The 20,631-nt window shown below is 45.6% G+C and overlaps 1 protein-coding gene across 1 annotated transcript in view; it reads right to left on the bottom strand.

The window, feature by feature from the left end:
* Positions 1 to 16,785, bottom strand: part of RALA (RAS like proto-oncogene A) — a 43,859-nt gene extending 27,074 nt beyond the window's left edge. The window contains exon 1 of the mRNA XM_059655733.1: positions 16,524 to 16,785. The gene's annotated coding sequence lies outside the window, so the exon portion shown is untranslated. The remainder of the gene's footprint in view (positions 1 to 16,523) is intronic.
* Between the last annotated feature and the right edge of the window lie 3,846 nt (positions 16,786 to 20,631).

Raw genomic sequence — 20,631 nt, 5'->3', positions numbered from 1 at the left:
GGGACCCTTCAGTCCGCAGGCCAACGCTCTATCCACTGAGCCAAACCGGTCGGGGTGTTAACACCTTTTGAGATTGCTTTGAATCTAATTGAAGCATAAATGAGATCATACTGTAAGACGCAAATTTTCATCTTAGTCTTATTACATCTTAACTAGAGGCCTGGTGCACAGATTCGTGCACCAGTGGGGTACCTCGGCCTGCCCTGTGGGGATCGGGCTGAAACTGGCTCTCCGACATCCCTCGAGGGGTCCCGGATTGTGAGAGGGCACTTTGCACAGTTGCTGTCGCTCAGCAGCGCCTGCATTGAGCATCTGCCCCCTGGTGGTCACTGCATGTCATAGCGACCGGCTGGTTGGCCGGTCGCTTAGGTTTTTATGTATATAGATCATTTTAGCAGAAGCAGCTTAAACTGTGAAATGTACGGTAAAGAATCCACACTTGAAGGCTCGAAGTTCAATTCAACTCAAACAACAGGATTGAGTCCCTCTTTTTCCTGGGTACCAAGGACATGATCATTTGATTCTGACTGACTACCACTGCTCAGAAATAGTGAAAACAGGATACACTTCAGATAAGTGTAAACCAAGCCTGAACAAGTTTATAGAGCGTGCTGTTGCTGGTATGCCTAAATAAATCAGGAAATTACTTCTTTCTCACTATTATAATCCTTACTTAGTAGCTGTAATCATTTCATGGCTTCTTAACTATGGTTTTATTTTTAAAACATTAAGTATCACATGAGCTCAGGGTGTTACCATATCAATTAATACTTTAAAATTGTGTGTGTGTGAGTGAACATTTTTTGTTTTGTTAATCCTCCCTGGAAGATATTGTTTCCATTGATTTTAGAGAGACTGGGTGGAAAGGGGGAGAGGGAGCAAGGACAGAGAAAAACATTGATGTGAGAGAGCCCATCAACTGTTTGCTCCCCAACATGCCCCAACCAGGGGAACCTGAAACCCAGGTACATGCCCTTGACCAGAATCGAACCTGTGACCCTTCGGTTCTCGAGCTGATGCTCTAACCACTTAGATACATGGGCCAGAGATGTGTGCTCATTTTTAAAGCAAAACATTTAGCAATTATACCAACTGGGTTAAAACACTTTTCCTTTCACAACAATTTAAAATATAGTCTGTGACTTAGAAAAGGAAGAGGTTCCCAAAGACATTTTCCCAAAGTGCAATTATCCTATATAATAATCCTATCTAATAAAAGAGAAACATGGTAATTAGCCGTACGTCCGCTACCCTTCCCATTGGCTAATCAGGGTGATATGCAAATTAACTGCCAGCCAAGATGGTGGCTGGCAGCCAAGCAGCTTGAAGCTAACATGAGGCTTGCTTGCTTCAGTGACAGAGGACTCCAACGTTCCCTGCCTGCCATTGCCGGCCTCTGAGCTTGCAGTTTGAAACATTGTTACAAATATAGAAGCTAAACAAAACCCCAGAAACCTGCTTTCAGTGAGCTGGGATCTCAGAGCTGGAGTTGATACAGTGTTTCGATTATAGAACCCAAACAAACCAGATACCTGCTTTCAGCAGCAGAGGCCTCAGAGCTGGAGCCAGAGCTAAAGCTGGCCCAGAATAAAAGAAAAAAAGGAGCAGTTGGAAGCTTCAGTCACCCGCCGGCATGAAAGCAGCCCTCAGCCCCTCACCCAGACTGGCCAGGCACCCCAGTGGGGACCCCCACCCTGAAGGGTGTGTGACCAGCTGCAAACAGCCGTCATCCTCTCATCCAGGCTGGCCAGGCATCCCAATGGGGACCCCCACCTTGATCCAGGACACCCTTTAGGGCAAACCAGCTGGCCCCCACCCATGCACCAGGCCTCTATCCTATATAGTAAAAGGGTAATATGCCTCCCAGCACCAGGATCAGCGGAGCCGAGAGGCCTCCCAGCACCGGGATCAGCGTGAAAGGAGGCAGCGCCCAAACCCCCTGATCGCCCTGCGGCTCTGTGTGTGACAGGGGGCGGGGCCACAACCTCCCTATCCGCCCTGCTCTGTTTGTGACAGGGGAAGGCACCCCAATCCCCTGATCAGCCCTGCTCTGTGCCTGATAGGGGGGAGCTCCCCAACCCCCTGATCGGCCCTGCTCCATGGGTGATAGAGGGCAGCGCCCCAACCCCCTGATCTGCCCTGCTCTGTGTGTGACAGGGGGCAGTGCCCCAATTCCCCTATCGGCCCTACTCTGTGAGTGACAGGGGGAGCTCCCCAAGCCCCTGATGGGCCCTGCTCTGTGTGTGACAGGGGGCAGCGCCCCAACCCCCGGATTGGCCCTGCTCTGTGCATGACAGGGGGCAGCGCCCCAACCCCCGGATTGGCCCTGCTCTGTGCGTGACAGAGGGTGGTGCCGCAACCTCCCCATTGACCCTGCCTTGAGTGTGACAGGGGGCGGTGCCCCAACCCCCCAATCGGCCCTACCCAGAGTGTGACTGAGGGTGGCATCGCAACCTCCCAACCCGCCCTGCTCTGTGCATGACAGGGGGCGGCACCCCAACTCCCCAATCGGCCTTGCTCTGAGCCCGACCAGGGGCTGCACCTAGGGATTGGGCCTGCCCTCTGCCACCCAGGAGCAGGCCTAAGCCAGCAGGTCGTTACCTCCCGAGGGGTCCCAGACTGCGAGAGGGCACAGGCCGGGCTGAGGGACCCCTCCCTCCCACCGAGTGCACAAATTTTTGTGCACCGGGCCTCTAGTCCTATATAATAAAAGGGTAATATGCAAATTATCTCCTCAACTGAAAGTTCGACCAGAGTTCAACCAGGGGGCAGGGCTAGCCCCGCCAACCACCTGGGGTCCCTCCCCCCCCACGCCTGATTGGCACCCTCCACCCCGATCGGGGGTGGGGCAAGCCCACCAACTGCCCACGGCCCCTCCCCATGGCTGGCCCAGCCCCATTGGCCCTGATCAGGGCAGGCTGGCCAGATCCCACCCATGCACGAATTCATGCACTGGGCCTCTAGTTCCCTACTAATTATGTGCTGTACATCCCATATTTCAGCTGTAAAAAAGAAGGAATTTTTACCCTTTGCAACAGCATGGATAGACCTGGAGAGTACAGTGGGGCCTTGACTTACGAGTTTAATTCATTCCGTGACGAAGCTTGTAACTCAAATTACTCGTATGTCAAATCATAAAGTGAATGAGTGAGACACGTGATGCTGGGCTGATGTTGTGGCGTTCACTGTGACATTCGCTGCGCCAACTAGCGGTGGGGTATCTGAAGCTGGCTTGTAACCCGAATTTTAGCTTGCAACTCAAAGCAAAAAATCGGCAGAGAGACGGCTCGTATCTCAAAAAACTCGTTAGTCAGGACACTTGTAAGTCAAGGCCCCAGTGTATTATGCTAAGTGAAATAACCAAGTCAGAGAAAGGCAAATGATCTCAGCAGTATGTGGAATCTAATGAACAAAATAAACTGATGAAAAAATTGGAACCAGAAGCATGGATACAAGGAACAGATTGGGGAGTGCCGGATTTGTGTGTGTGTATCTAGATAACGAAGTTCAAGGGATTGGCTAAAGAACTTATATGCATATCCCATGGACAAGGACAATAGTGTGGTGAAGAAATGCCAAGGTAAAGGGAAGCTGGGGTAGGTGGAGGTGGGCAAGGTGGGAAGAAATAGGGGAAGTTGCAATAATGTCAACATTAAAATTTTTTAATTAAAAAAATTCTTTAGCCCTAGTTGGTTTGGCTCAGTGGAGAGAGCATCTGCCTGCAGACTGAAGGGCACGTACCTCGGTTGCCGGCTCGTCCCTGGCCCGGGTCCTTATCAGGGCGTGTGCAGAGGCAACCAATCGATGTGTTTCTCTCACATCAATATTTCTGTCTTTCCTTCTCTTTTCGACTCTCTCTAAAAAATCAGTGAGAAAATATTCTCGAATGAGGATTAAAAGAAATAATAATAAAACCTCTTTAAGTAAAGTTAATCAGCCCAGCTGGTGTGGCTCAGTGGTTGAGGGGCTGACTAATGAACCAAGAAGTTACCAGTCAGGGCACATACCTGGGTTGTGGGCTCCATGCCCAATAAGGGGCCTGCTGGAGGCAGCCAAATGACATTTTAGAGATAGTCTCTGAACTCTTCTGAAACTGATAAGTGCCTACAACACTCCACTTCTCCCTCTTCTCTAACTTCTCCACTATATTCTTTGCTCTCTGAGCTTCCTTGTCCAGACTTGCCCTTCCCTTCTTCCTTTGCCTTATATCTCCTCCACTACCACTCCCTATTGACTTAAGAGAAAATGTGAACAAAAGAATTCTAACAGCTCCCTTTAGAGAAAAGCTGGTCTCAGCCAGAAAGGAACCAGTAACTGTTCCCAATTTTCTCTGGGACCTCGATGGGTTTGCAAAGAAATTCAACTGGTAGGACATGTAATCCTGACTATTCTAACCTATTCCAATTAATATACCTACTGGTTTCTGGCAGCAAAAGCAACAGAATCTATATATATAAAAGCCTAAGTGACCGTTATAACGGAATAACCAGTTGCTATGATGTGCACTGACCACCAGGGGGCAGACACTCCACGCAGGAGCTGCCCCAGCCCGCAGGCCCCATCTGTACAGATGGAAGTAGATTAAGTACAGTTGACCCTTGAACAACACAGTTTTGAAATGCACGGGTCCACCTATACATGGGTTTTTGTCACTAAATATGTACAATGCTGTACATTTTTTTCCTTATGACTTTTTAAAAAAATACATTTTATTGATTTTTCACAGAGAGGAAGGGAGAAGGACAGAGAGTCAGAAACATCGATCAGCTGCCTCCCACACACTCCCCACTGGGGATGTGCCCGTAACCAAGGCACACGCCCCTGACCAGAACCGAAACTGGGACCTTTGCGTCCGGCAGGCCGACGCGCCGTCCATTGAGCCAAACCGGCCAGGGCTCCTTATGACTTTCTTAATAACACTTTCTTTTCTCTAGCTTACTTCATTGTAAGAATATATATTATTTGTATATAACATACAAAATATGTTAATCAACTGTTTATGTTATCAATAAGGCTTCCAGTCAACAGTAGGCTTTTAGTAGTTAAGTCTGGGGTGAGTTAAAACTTATACACAGATTTTCAAATGCACAGATGTCCACACTCATAACCCCGACACTGTCCAAGGTTCAACTGTGGTTGCTTGGGGCTATAGGGGTGATGGAATCAAGAGTGATGACTTAATGAGCATGGGGTTTCTTTTATAGGGTAATGAAAATGTTCTTGAATTTGATAGTGGTGACGACTGCACACTATATCTACTAGATGGCATACTTTAAGAGTAAATTTTATGATATGTGAATTATAACTTAGTAAACTTATTTTAAAAAATCAGTCTCCCACATCCCCAAAATAAGCAAAGGTCATAAAAAGGCATTTCACAGAATAAAAAATATAAATAACCACTGAATGTACAAAAGTTCAAACAGTTGTAACCAAATATATAATCTTCAAAACAAAATAAAACATAAAGACAGGAATAGTTTTTATAATCTGATCAAGTTTTATTTTATTTTTTTAATATATTTTTTTGATTTTTTACAGAGAGGAAGGGAGAGGGATAAAGAGTTAGAAACATCGATGAGAGAGAAACATCGATCAGCTGCCTCCTGCACACTCCCCACTGGGGATGTGCCTGCAACCCAGGTACATGCCCTTGACCCGAATTGAACCTGGGACCCTTCAGTCCGCAGGCTGATGCTCTATCCACTGAGCCAAACCGGTTAGAGCAAGTTTTATTTTATTGTGAAGGACCAAGACAACTACTAAAAACCCCAAGCACCACCTGGCTTGTGTGGCTCAGTGGTTGAGTGTCAACCCATGAACCAGGAGGAGGTCATGGTGTGGTTCCCAGTCAGGGCACATGCCCGGGTTGCGGGCTCAATCCCCAGTGGGGGGCATGCAGGAGGCAGCTGATCAATGATTCTCTCTCATCATTGATGTTCTGATCTCTCTCTCCCTCTCCCTTCCTCCCTCTGAAATCAATAAAAATATATAAAACACACACACACACAAACAAACAAAACCCCAAGCACCAAGTAAGATTAAATGAAGCAACAGACTCAGAGAGAATTATCTTAGTTGTAGTGTTTAGTCACATGAAATAGGAAGACCCTGGTGATTAATAGGGTGTTGGGAAAGTTACTAATAATCCAAAAATTAAGAGAGCAGGGTTGGTGTCCCAGAAACCTAAGTCCTCAGGGCACAGGGATTTTGTCACGGACAAAATGTCTCAGGCAGAAATAAGAGGGGAAACAGACTATCCTCAGACTAAAAAGGAGGGAGTGTGGGGAGGGGCAAATAGAGGGAATGGACAAGATTAGCCTCCTGACCAAGCCCTGCCATCAGGATGGCAGCATATACTAGAGCAGTGGTTCTCAACCTTGGCTGCACATTAGAATCAGCTGGGAATCTTTTTAAAATCCTGATTTCTGGGCCTCATCCTCCGGAAATTCTGTTTCTTTGTTACTAATGATGAGGCCCAGAAATCAGGATTTTAAAAAGATTCCCAGGTGATTCTAATGTGCAGCCAAGGTTGAGAACCACTGTACTAGAGGGTGAGACACCCCCTAACCTCCAACCCAAGGCTGAATGGCATGCCAGTTAGGCAGCAAGACCTGGAGAGTAAAAGGCAACATGGGTGCCAGGAAAAGTAGGGATGGACAATCAGCCCTGGACAAAGAGTACTCACCAAGTAAGTGAGAGCTCCTCAACCTAGGGACAAGAAGAGATTATTTAGTAAACACCCAGCTACCATCACTCTTGGGACAGCAAAGATGAACTGAGAATTGTAGAAACTTCTAGAGAGAAGTATCTCAGCATAAGGGACAAGAAATTAACAAATACCCTACCACCAACACTCCCGGGAAAGGAAATACTTCGGACGGCAGAGATAAATAATGGCGTGTGAACTGAGAGTGCACACATGCACCCAAATAAACTTGAATAAGAATCTACAGAAAATATCCTTGAACTTTCTGGATGAATTAGATGGCAGTGAAATAAAAGCACTCCACCGAAGTTGGGAGACTGAGCACTGGTGTTGCCTATAATTGCATGTGGGTGGAATATGTGCAGGATGCTGGGCCAACACCCGATTCTACACCAACACATCACTTCCAGCCAGAGAACTGGGTCTTCATAAATGAGTTCTGGAGAATGAATAGCCTCAAAGTCAGACGATCCAGGCTCTACAAATGTATCTGGAACTGTCCCACAGCTGTGTACTACTCTAGGCCATCCCAATGGATAAACTAGTCTACAAACTTGCCTTGCCAAATAACCTATAGACCCAAGCCAAAACCACATCAATATGACATTAACCCAATTCATCTGCAAAACACAGAAACCACTTAAGACTATGAAAGCTTAGAAGGGAACCCTTAGATTTTCATCGACCTATAGCAGCATTAGCCTGGAAGTCACTGTGACATCCATGACTGGTTGAGTGAAGACTACAATGAAGTGTGGAAGAATTGTGTGGAGAAGCAGGAACAAAACTCAGGGCTAGTTGTATGAACCGGGTACCATGGAACATTTCTAGCACTGCTTATCATTGTACTTGGTGCTGCTGCCCACCAAGAAAGCCCTGTCTCTTACTGCATTCATCTCCATTAAAGACATCTTAGAGATAGCGAAGGACTACAGTCTTTGACAGGCATATCCATAGCTAAATTAACATACAAATGTACATCTTTGTATATCCAGAGAAGATAATACAATAAAGCTCTCAACATATCTACTAAAGACACTGTAATACTGCTACTTCACCTTGTTCTGGAGATGTTAATCAATGCAATTAGATAAGATAAATAATGAGAGGCATAAACATTGGAAAAGAAAGGGATACAATTTCTATATACAGGTGACAGGATAATATATCTAAGAGAAGCAATGATTAAAGTAACTCAAACAATAAGGATTCAGCAAGGCAGCAGGAAATATCCAGAAATTAGCAATATTCATATACATGAAGAATAACCAGTTAGAAGATAGAATGGACAAGAAAACCCTATAATAGCAACAAAAAATAAAATACTTATGAATAAACTGAAATGTTAAAAACTTATGTGAAGAAAACTATACACTAGTGGTTCTCAACCTTCCTGATGCTGCGAACCTTTAATACAGTTCCTCATGTTGTGTTGACCCCCAACCATAAAATTATTTTCGTTGCTACTTCATAACTGTAATTTTGCTACTGTTACGAATCGTAATGTAAAAATCTGATATGCAGGATGTATTTTCATTGTTACAAATTGAACATAATTAAAGCATAGTGATTAATCACAAAAGCAATGTGTAATTATATATTCAATATGTTTTCTGATGGTCTTAGGCGACTCTTGTGACAGTGTCGTTCGACCCCCAAAGGGGTCACGACCCACAGGTTGAAAACCGCTGCTATAAACCATTGGAAAATGAAAGACATCACTTGCTCTGGGTTAAGATGTCTCAATACCATCAATATATCAGTGCTCTTTTTAAAAATCTATATATATATTAAAGGCTAAGCGACCTTCTGACCGGTTATTATGATGCGCAATGACCACCAGGGGGCAGATACTCAACGCAGGAGCTGCTAAGCTGTGGTGACTTGGCAGTGGCAGTTCTCAGGTGACGCACCCGGGAACCAGAGAGGAGGGAGCCCAATTTCGGGGTGCGTCACCCGAGAACTGCCCTCTCACAATCCAGGACTCCTTGGGGGGATGTCGGAGAGCCGGTTTTGGACCAATCCCCGCAGGCCAGGCCGAGGGACCCCACCTGCTGGATGGACCCTGCTCACTCTGCAGATGCCTTTCGAGCGGTGGTGCTGCCCCAGGTGCAGCCAGCGGGGAAGGACCACGGGAGGTTGGCTCCAGGGCATGGCCAGCCCATCTCGCCCAGTCCCGCCCCTCCAGCCACCTTCTAATTAATTTCCTTTCAATGTACACGAATCTGTGCACTGGGGCATGTGTGTGTGTGTGTGTGTGTGTGTGTGTGTGTGTGTGTGTGTATTTCAAATAACTTCAGAGAGGAAGGGAGAGAGAGAGAAACATCAATGATGAGAGAGAATCATTGGCTGTCTGCCTCCTGCACACCCTTGACTGGGGATCAAGCTGGCAACATGGGCATATGCCCTCATGAATCGAGCCCTGACCTCCTGGTTCATAGGTTGATGCTCAACCACTGAGTCATGCTGGTTGGGCTCAATATATCAATCATGAATTTAATACAATCACAATAAAAATAACAATGAACTTTTTAATGGATTTACACAAATTGATGCTAAAGTTCATAGGAAAAGATAAAACATGCAAGAATAGCATGGAAAACACTGAAGAAGCTACAATGACAGACTAGTCTTATCAGATATTAGATCATACTAACAAAGCCTCTCTGATTTAAACAGTGTGGTACTGGTGCATGAACAGTCAGATAATCCAACAGAATAAATACACCCACCTACATATATAAACCTTTCATATGACCAAGGTTGTTTTGTGTGGTTTTTTATTTATTTTTATTTTTTATTTTTTTTTAAAAATATATTTTATTGATTTTTTACAGAGAGGAAGGGAGAGAGATAGAGAGTTAGAAACATTGATCAGCTGCCTCCTGCACATCTCCTACTGGGGATGTGCCCGCAACCCAGGTACATGCCCTTGATGCCCTTGACCGGAATCGAACCTGGGACCTTTCAGTCCGCAGGCTGACGCTCTATCCACTGAGCCAAACCGGTTTCGGCTTGTGTGGTTTTTTAAATAAATAAATGGCATTGGATAATTATGTGAAAAAAAAGATAAAATTGAGTGCATTCCTCACACCATATACCAAAATATACTCCAAATGGATGAGAGAACTGTGAAAAAATGAAATTCTATTAGTACTAGAAGAAAGTATGGGTGAATTCTTCTATGACCTGGTAGAGAAAAGCTTTCTTTCTAATACTAAAAATCCAGATATGATAAATTTAACATTAACACATTTGACTATTCAAAAACAAACTTTGGCATAGCAAAAACAAAAACCCCACCATAAATAATGCCAAATATTTGCAATGTATGCCAAAGTTAAATGGCTAATATTTTTAAATATAAAGAAATTTTTAAATCTGAGGAAATGAAGACCCAAAATTATTAGAAAGTAGACATGAACAGATAATAATTTTAAAATGTAAAAAATGGCCCTTCAACACACAAAAAAATGTTCAGTTCGCTTGTAGTAAGAGGAATACAAATTAAAACTACACCAGGCCAGCCTTAGACAGTTTGACTCAGTGGCTAGAGTGTCGGCCTGCAGACTGAAGGGTCCAGAGTTCGATCAAGGGCATATGCCCAGGTTGCGGACTCGATCCCCAGTAGGGGGCAGGCAGGAGGCAGCAGATCAATGATTCTCTTTCATCATTAATGTTTCTATCTCTCTCTCCCTCTCCCTTCTTCTCTGAAATCAATTAAAAATATATTTAAAAAAAAAAAAACTACACCAGGACACCATTTCTCATCTAATAGATTGGCAGAAATTCAAAAGCGTGGTAACATACTCTGTTGGTGAGACTGTGGCGCTCTTTTTTTTTCTTTGCTTTCTTTCTTTTTTCTATAACACAAAAAGTATAGGGTATAGAGGGGATAAATGGTGATGGAAGGAGAGTTGACTTGGGGTGGTGAACAAACAATACAATATATAGATGATGTATTATTAATCTCAGTTCTTGAGTTTGGCAAAGAAAGAATTCAGAACCAGGAACTCAAATTAAAAGAGAAAGTTTATTTAGAAAGTTACAGAGGTAGTAAAAGTGAGCTGTAGAAGCAATGGGCTACGGAAACAAGTTATAGAGGCAAAAGAAGGGCCCTTGGAGCTTAAGAGAAAGGCAAAGGTAATGCACCTGAGGGAATAGGGGTAAACAGGGCAGAGGGAAGGGAAAGGCGTGGGTGCAGAGACTGGCACTCTTACACACTACTGATGGGAACTCAAAATAGTAAACTGCACAGGGAGAGGAATTTAGCAATCCTATATAATAAAGAGGTAATATGCAAATTGCCCATCACACCCTCGCACAAGATGGCCACCCCCATGTGATCAAAGATGGCCACTACAAGATGGCCAGCAGGGGAGGGCAGCTGGGGGGGGGGAGGGGGACCAGGCCTGCAGGGGAGGGCAGTTGGGGGCGAATGGGCCTGCAGGGGAGGGCAGTTGGGGGCGACCAGGCCTGCAGGGGAGGGCAGTTGGGGGCGACCGGGCCAGCAGGGGAGGGCAGCTGGGGGGGACCAGGCCTGCAGGGGAGGGCAGTTTGGGGCAACCGGGCCGGCAGGGGAGGGCAGTTGGGGGTAATCGAGCTGGCAGGGGAGCAGTTAGGCATCGATCAGGCTGGCAGGGGAGTGGTTAGGGGGTGATCAGGCTGGCAGGCAGAAGTGGTTAGGAGCGATCAGGCAGGCAGGCAGGCGAGCGGTTGGGAGCCAGCAGTCCCGGATTGTGAGAGGGATGTCCGACTGCTAGTTTAGGCCTGATGCCACAGGGGTCCCAGATTGGAGAGGGTGCAGACTGGGTTGAGGGACACTCCCCCTCCCCCAGTGCACAAATTTCATGCACCAGGCCTCTAGTATCTAATAAATAGATATACATCCAACAATACAAAAATACATATAAGCAAAGTTTTTCATTATAACACTAGAGGCCCAATGCACGAAATTTGTGCAAGAGTAGGCCTTCCTTCCCCCAGCTGCCGGCACCGGCTTCCTTCTAGCACCCGGGACCTGGGCTTCCCTCGTAGCCCTGGCTTCATCTGGAAGGACGTCTGGTCTAATTAGCATATTATGCTTTTATTACTATAGATCATTTGTAATAGAAAAATATTGGTAAATACTGAAATGTCCAAGTACAAGAGAATGGTTGAATAAACCCTTGTACACACAATTGAGTTCTAGGCAGTTAAGAAGGAAAAGTTATTTATGTGTATCAGTTTTTCAAACAGCTTCTAAATTGTTAGGACATAAATGTATATTAAGTTGTTTGGACCTAACTATATAAGAAATAAAACCATTACATGTTTCTTTTGACCTAGGGATGCTATAAAAAACTTACTGACATAATAAGGCTGCCATAAACTGAGAAAGTTTGGGAACTTCTGATAAAGGCCTGTGAAGGCTTTTAAGAGTGTATGTGTACATAGTTATGAGGTTCCTGTGGATTGTGGTTAACAAAATTTACAATAGGCTAATGAAGGCACTGTCCATAGTATAAGAGCTATAATAGATTTTTATGATGGCACATAAGAGCAAGTAGCTGTCTTGAAAGTTGTTTTTTGTCTGTCTTCCCCCTTCCCCCCAGAAATTGTGTTAAGAGAAAGCATCTAATCAAGATAAAATTTTTGGAGACATAACCTAAGCTGAGTTCCGAAGGACCAGTAGAAGTATACTAGACTGGGGGGAAGGAGTGGCTAGAATTACAGAAAAATGGAGGACTGAGAAAATGCTGGATTCCAGAAGCTGAGACTGAATCTCCTGGAAAAAAAGAGGTTAGGAAAGAGTAGATCTTGAAGGTTTTGTATATGTGATTGAGGATAAGAGGAGTTTGGATTTTATTTTAATGGGCAAAAAGGAGTTGCAACAGGGTTTTAAGCGGGGGAGTATCATGATTGCTCTAACAAAATGGGGAGGAGAGAGGGGTTGGTGGTGGGGAGCAACCCGAGGCTAAAGGGCTGCTGCAGAAATCAGGGCAGATCTGGACAGAGCAGCTCAACTAAAGCATTTGCAATCACTCAGTGGTGTGGCAACCTCCACTTTCAAGGCACTAGTATGCTGGCTATCCAACCGCTTCACACAGAAGCAGAGATCCTGTGGTTTTGATGACGACAATCATGATCTTTGTGAAAACCTGGGATCTTTGCCTCACCTTCACAATGCATTTGGAAGTAGAAGTCAGTTCACAATCTTGCTGTTTTATTCTTCAAGCTGACACTGTCAAACCCTGATATTTAGCTTCAATAAGTGAATTCAGCAGTGAAACTGGATCCCACATTTCAAAGAGATTACTTGTGTCAAAGGTTATATCTACTGAATCTCATATAGGACTCTAGCTGGGAAAGCCCTTCAGAATAGTATTGTAATATTTTACGGAAATTTGCTTTTTTGGCTTGTACAGACTACCTTCTTGACATTGAGAAATTAAGCCTTCACCTTAAGGTATAATTAAATCAAAGATAAAAATTCTCTCCTAAAATTTACTCACAAGTCCTTGAAAAACTAAGACCTTTCATTTTACTTTTTATATACTATAACCAAATCCTAATGAGTACGATAAGGTGTCTTAGAGCTAAAAAGAAATAAAAAAATAATTGTTACTAATGAGGGCTAGATAATGAGCTGTTTTTACATACAGCTATGTACTTTTTTTAAAACCAAGAGATGAACACATTTGTCTTAAGCTCATTTAAAATTGTTAAAAAAAACAAACAAACAAAAAAATTGCACAGGCTTAGAGAGAGTGAAGAGAATTCTTCTAGCACTGAATAGCAATTAGACCCTTACAAGAGTTCAGCCCACTTTAAGCCTCCATATTTAAACCAAAAAGAAAATGACATATGGTCTAAAATGGTAAAAATACACCCAGTACACCTTTGCTTCTTTTACCATTCTTCCCATTCCCCTTCAACCTCTCCCCCATCTCTTTTAGTGAAAGAAAAAACAACATGCCTTAAGGAAAGCTTACTATAAATAGGCTTCAAAAAATCCTCTCACATTTCAAATACTTCCGAGGTAAAAAGCAGTCATCAAACACCATAGTTGAGTTCCTAATGTGTACTCTATTTTTCCAGGACACTTATATGAATAATACCCAACCATTTTTTTTCATTACAGCACATATAAAGGGTGATAACACTATTTATAGGTACACTTGGGATAAACAGAAGAGTTGCTACTGCTACTGCTACTGCCACTGCCACTGCCAGCCACTTGGCCAGGGTTACTAGCAGCCCCAGGCCCCACTAGCCAACCAAGTGCTGAGATCAGTATCTTGCTTTCCCGAATCTCATTTTCCTCAGCCTCTTAGGATTAATTGCAATACCCAAGCTTTAAGAAGTCATTACTTTAAAATTCAGACTTTACTACACACTAGCTAGCTGCCTAGCCACTGGCAAATAGCTTCACTTAGTAAAGTGTAGGAAAACTACCTATCTTGCAGAGGTACTGTGGAGATTTGAAATATTCTAAGTAAAGCTCTTATCACAGGACTTGGCAGGCAATCAATGTATGAGGAATGTTATTATCAGGAGGGTTAGTACATTCAAAAAGGGAAATCTGACCACTGTACAGTGATAATGACAATGAGGTAAGAAACTGCAGGCTTCCTTCCTCTCCTTAGTGTCTAAAAATGAAAACATTTTATAAAACAATGGAAACCATATACTGTCCCCCTACTTCTTCAAAATCATAAATCTTTTTCCTCATTAGCAGCCTCTTATTCTAGTATTTTAAAAGTGGTTGTCCTCGCCATCCAACTAATAAGGGTTACTAGTACGTATTACACTGATACACACACATACAAGAAATGATACTGGTACATTTATTTAGAAGCGGAGCTTAGAAAACCAGTGCAGAACCACCACCAGATATCTGGAAAGGAAAGAAGGTATCAGCACTTTTTTATTTGGACCTTCCTAAAGTGAAAATAACCAACTACTTACAGACAAAAATTATCCCCCCGCACAAATGGTAGGCAAGGGTCTTTCCTATAATTGGCCCTTTCCATCTGAAAGCCCTTCAAAAAAAAGGGTTGAAGAACTGCTTCAATATAGAGGACGCAGATGACTGCACGCTCAGCAGACACACTAGAGAGCAGCATCTGGATCTCTGAAAAGAAATGTGAACGTGGCTATTGGTAAATTATGCCAAGGTCATACTGGACGTCATAGGATTTCATGTATCCATGGGAAAAATGAGCCACTATAAGCAATTCCGGGATGCACCATGTTTTCCCAGCAATGGCAGCTCCCAATTTCCTCTTTTTAAGACAGGGTATGGCTGTCAACTCTAAACTTAAACTTACCATCACCAGGAAATCTCTGCTTGATAACCTTGGACAAACATGCTCAAGTAGTAAACCTTTAACACTGGGATACAAATTATTATAATGCCTAGTCACAATTCCCCAAATATAATTTTAACCTTTCAAGGGAGGACAGAGTTTTGGAAGGAGAGCGAGGGATCCTTCTTGAATTGTTCTTTGACCGTGCTAAAGAACAGACAGGCAAAGCAAAGTCTGTATGTGTTAAGAAACTGGAAAACACACACACACACACACACACACACACACACACACACACACACACTAGCCAAATAAAATAAATGACTCCTGGAAGGCGACTGTGAGCTAATTAGACTTTCATTCATTCAACGAAGAAATGAATGAATAACGTCTATGTAGGCCCATCACATGGAAACAGAAGACATGGCTTCTGCCTTGAAGAAATTCTAAGTCTAAAAATAATGTTTTACAGTTACAGTCATTTGATAGTAACACTGTATTAATAAAGGCACAAAAACAACTAATAAGATATACGTATTTAAACAGATCAGTAAACATAAGCTAAGGGAAATGCCTTCTACTGTGAGTTCACTAAGGAAATTTGTTACCCCGTTTTCGGAACATGATTAAAGCTGTCATTTGGGAAAGGATTAAACCTATGACACATGTTTTATAGTTTCCCCCTACCATCACCGCCAGACACAATTTGTAAATGAGGTGTTTTTCAGGTTGACATGCTGGGTGTGGCGCTGGAGTTCTCACACAACCTCCATGGCACCTGGATGAGCTCTCACACGTCTGGACATTCTGGTTCCCGAGCAAAGGCCAGTTAACTCCTTCATTCTCCCCAAACCTGAAAACAACGCCGCACGGCGACCCCGCCCACTTGCACACCTATCAGTCTCCCGCGTACCAATCACACCTGCCACTTCTGGAAAGCCGGTAGGGACGGACCACCCTTCACTCCAAATAATTACACTCTCTTCCTCGTCTTAGAGGCGGAATTACCCGAAAAGGGGCCAAACCTGTGCAAGAGCCCAGAGCCGGCTATTGAGTTCAGTGCGTAAAATCTAACGACCAGTCTGGAAAAACACCCTTCCCTGTAACCGCTCTCGTCCAGGCCAGGAGTTGAAAGGAAGGGATGGAGGGGACAGGAGCGGAGGGAGGCGCAGGGGCTGGGGTAGCGGCGGCGGGTCCCCCAGGTCGCGGGCACCGCCCAGGCAAGGTCCTCCGCGCGCAGGGCCAGAAATGCAGGGTGACCTTCCGACGGAGACCTGGGAGCGGGTGTCGGGCGCGGGGGCCCTCGCCGCCGCCGCCCGCCCGCCCTCGGAGGCGCGCTCGGCCGCCCCGAGGCGAACACGGCGCGCGGATTCCATCCCGGGCTCGCCCCGGGCAGAACGCGCGATGTGCAATCTCCGCGCCGGGCCCCGCGCCGCGGCCTCGGCCCGCTGCCAGCCGGACACACCCCCGCCGCCCCCCGGCGGCCCCCACCCTCCCGAGCGGCCGGGACCGGCGTCGCTCACCTGCACCGCAAACCAGTCCGCCGCCCCACGGGCACCGGAAGCCGCGGCAGGGCTGGCTCCGGCCGAGAGTGCTCGGTCCTCGTCTGGGAGGCTCTGCGCCGCGAGCAGCAGCAGGAGGAGTCCGACGGGCGGCGGCGGAGAAGGCTGGGAGGCAGGGGGAGGACGACGCGGAGGAGGCGGAGGAGGAGGCGGAGGAGGACTAGGGACGCCCCGCTCACGACAGATCCACCCTCCTCCCGCCCGCTCTGCAGCAGCCGCCGCAGAGCACTTCCGGGGCGCTAGGGGCGGAGCAGCCCAGATGGGGCGGGACTTCCGCTCCTTTGGCGGAGCCCAGGGTGTCGGGGGCCGAGCTGGAGAACAATAGCTGGCGCGGGGCGGGGGGCGCGGGCTCTCCGGCGTCCACCCTCTTCGGGCTGCGGCCCGGCTGCGCGGCCTGCCGGGCGTCCCCACCCCCAGCTCCCTGTGCCCGACGGGATGAAATCACCTCCCGGGGGCCTGGGAGGGGCCGCAGCCTCGGGGAGTTTCCCGATCTCTGCGTCGGCGCCGCGACGTCTCTTTCTCTTATGGGGGCCAAGAGGGGGTTCTTGGGGGAAAGAGGGAAGACCGGAGGACGCCATCTTGCTTCTCGGGAGCAGCCCCTCTCCCGGGGCGTCCGAGGATGGAGGCCTCTCGGTCCGGCGGCCGGGGTTTGCCGAAGCGGAGCCCGCGCCCTGGCTGGTCGCGGGTCGAGTCCTAGGAAGTGGGTCAGCCCAGCGCCCGGGCGGGAGGGTCTCGGGGGCCGCCCCCGGGCCTCGCGTCTGCTGGTCCGTGGAGGTCGCTGCCCGGGTGGTCTGGACGCTGGAGCCTTTACGAGGGGCTCGCGCCCACCGCCCCCACACCCCCGCCCCCCGGGACCCTGCAGGGCGGCGCGGCGCTGAGATCGCCCTGCGGCTCCACCCTTGGGTTTGGTAGCTGCTAGAAGTGCTCCCAGAGTCGGTTGCTTTTTTAAAATCCAGCCACAGGTTCAAAATAGATCATTTGTTTAGCATTTGTTAGTAACTACAGAGCCTTATCTCTCTCTCTTTTTTAAAAAAACTTTTATTTCTTCTCTTATCTTTGCGCCCTGCCTCCAAACTGAGTACCAACTCAGGGATCGGCAGGACGCACTCAGTGGGTAGGCAGGCAGACATGAAAGCATATAATTATGATCGAAAGTGTGGTCTATCAAGGTTGACGGAGCAAGAATAAGTGACTTCACTAACTCTGCAGTTAGATTTTAAAGTCCAATGCGGGTTTCCCAGCTCAAAAATGGGGCATGGGATGCAAGTCCAGATCCTAACAGAAAAGTCATGCAGCGCAGGGACAGATAATGTGTTAAGGAATTCATTCCAGGCCCGAATTTCTGAAAAAAGATGAGGCTGGAGAAGCAGCCAGAAGACAAATCATGAGAACTACCTTCCCTGCCATGGTGAGGCAATGACTAGAGTAATGGGCCTGGGCACTTGTACAAGCTGTGGGCGAGGGACAGGTTAGTTGGGAGGAGCAGGGCAAGAAGAGAACTTGTAGACCAGAGATCGAGGATGCAGGGATCATTATGTGAGTATCAGTGATCATGCAAAGATAGATTCCTAAAATATTCAGGAGGCCAAATCAACTGATTTTGGTAATTGATTGCTGGGGTCAGGTGGAGGGGAATGAGGCAGTGAGGCTGTTTTGATTTCGGGGGAGGATAAATGAGATAAGGGTGGCAGTCAGATGGAGGGGTGCAGCAAATGAGTGCCATTTGGGACCCGATGAGTTTGAAGTAGCAGTGGTGTGGTCAAAAGGCAGTTGCAATATGGATCTAGGGCTCTGGGGAGGATGTAGGCTGGGTTTAGAAAAGCCCCAGGTATGTATTAACCACATCCAGGCAGGCGGCAGTCTCACTTCACTGAGCAGTTTCAAAACCACTTCTCCTTTCTTCCTATGTTTTCTTGGGAAAGTGCTGAAATGTTACACTGAAACCACTCCCCTCCCTCATGTGATGATTTCTGCCCATCTATAGACTTAATACCCAAACGCTTAACGGTCTGAGGATCATAAAGGCTAGGCTTACAGGGAACTGAATATGACAGTGGTAAGGGTATAGCATCATAAACTCGTAAATTGAAATGTAATTTTAATGAAAAGATATTTTAAACTTGATCTCTGATATTAGGTTAGTTAAACTGGCCACAGATGAAAGATTGAGGATGGCAGATTGTGCAAATAACTGCTGGATGGAGAACTAGAAGGAGGATGACCTTAGGAGTGAGCAGCGGGAACACAACGAAAGACAACTTTAAATTCATTAGCCTGTCTCGGTTGTTCACAGCTTTGCTAGCCTGTCTTAAAGCCCTCAGAAATAGTATGGATCATTTTGAGCAGAGGCTTCAGAAAACCACAAATAGCAGAAGCCCTATAAATAATAGCTACAGTGTCAAAGATTATTAGGTCTTGTTTTATATTCCTATAGAGCAGCATTTTAAACACAAAAAAATGAGGAACTCTCACTTTCAGTTCTTAGATTATTTAAGTACATTATTCTTAATTGTTCTAGAGTAGAAATATAGAGGGTGTCCCCCCCAAAAATGTATACACACCTTAGCAGCTGATAGCACAATTTTGAAAAGGAAATGCATTTTTTTATAAACCCTGCCTTTTATAATTATTCAAAGTGTGTGCATACATTTTTTGGGACACCTATATTTAGGTATATTAATAAACCTAAATGATCTTGAGCTTGAGTTCCTTTTCTGTTTGTTTTTTTTAAATATATTTTTCTTGATTTCAGAGAGGAAAGGAGAGAGAGAGAGAGAGACAGAAACATCAATGATGAGAGAGAATCATTGATTGGTTCCCTTCTACATGGCCCTACTGGGGATTGAGCCCGCAACCCACGCTTATGTCCTTGACCAGAGTCAAACCTGGGACCTTTCATTCCACAGGCCAACGCTCTATCCACTGAGCCAAACTGGCTAAGGCCCTTTTACGTTTTGTTCATTGTATGATCCTAGAAAAGTGACTTAACCTTTATGACCTTTCTTTTTTTATCCTCACCTGAGAATATGTTTTTATTGATTTTAGAGGGAGAGGAAGGAGGAGAGAGATAGAAACATTAATGATGACAAAGAATCATTGATCGGCTGCCTCCTGCATGCCTCCCATCAGGGATTGAGTTTGCAACCCAGGCATGTGCCACCGGAAATTGAACCATGACCTCCTCATTCATAGGGCAACACTCAACCACTAAGCTACTGCCGCCTGGCCAGTTCAATATTTTTAAGGGTTCTTTGATACATTTTGGCAAAGTCTGGGAAAATACGCCTCTGGTCAGCATCTATTTCTATGAAAATTGATACCCATTTTATTTTTATCCAGTTTTATAAGTTGCATTATTTTTCCACATACCTAGTATCAATTTCTAGTGGCTCTGGTATTGTGTGTGTTGTCTGTGTGTATACACACACACAGAATACCTTCATATCTTCATGCTGAATGCTAATTTAGTGTTTAATGTACTTCATCAAATGAATTCTATCATACAGGAACTAATTTGTCCTGGGAAAGGGTAAAGGTAGGGATAGACCAGACAGAAAGTATTTATAAAGTCAGGAAGGCCCTAGTAGTTTGGCTCAGTGGGTAGACTGTCAGCCTGCAGACTGAAGGGCCCCGGGTTAGATTCCAGTCAAGGGCATGAACCTTGGTTGTAGGCTCAATCCCTGGCCCTGGTTAGGGAGTGCCTGCAGAGCCAACCAATCAATGTTTATCTCTCACATCAATGCTTCTCTCTCTCCCTCTCCTACTCTCTAAAGATCCATGAAAAAATATCCTCAGGTGAGGATTGACCAAAAAATAGAGTCAGGAGGGATCTGGTAAGTAGAATAGATTAGATCTGAGAAGCCAGAAGGAGGAATTAGTCAAGAAAAGAATTAAATTCATATTTATTGAATATTTACTATATTTCAGACTTTGTACCAGGCACCTTACAAAATAAGGCAGTGGTTCTCAACCTCCTGACCTTTTAAATACAGTTCCTCATGTTGTGACCCAACCATAAAATTATTTTCGTTGCTACTTCATAACTGTAATGTTGCTACTGTTATGAATC

The sequence above is a fragment of the Myotis daubentonii genome, chromosome 10, assembly GCF_963259705.1.
Source record: "Myotis daubentonii chromosome 10, mMyoDau2.1, whole genome shotgun sequence".
In the NCBI taxonomy this organism is placed as follows: domain Eukaryota; kingdom Metazoa; phylum Chordata; class Mammalia; order Chiroptera; family Vespertilionidae; genus Myotis; species Myotis daubentonii.
Note: the sequence above shows the minus strand (reverse complement) of the source record. Positions and strands in the feature narration are given on the sequence as shown.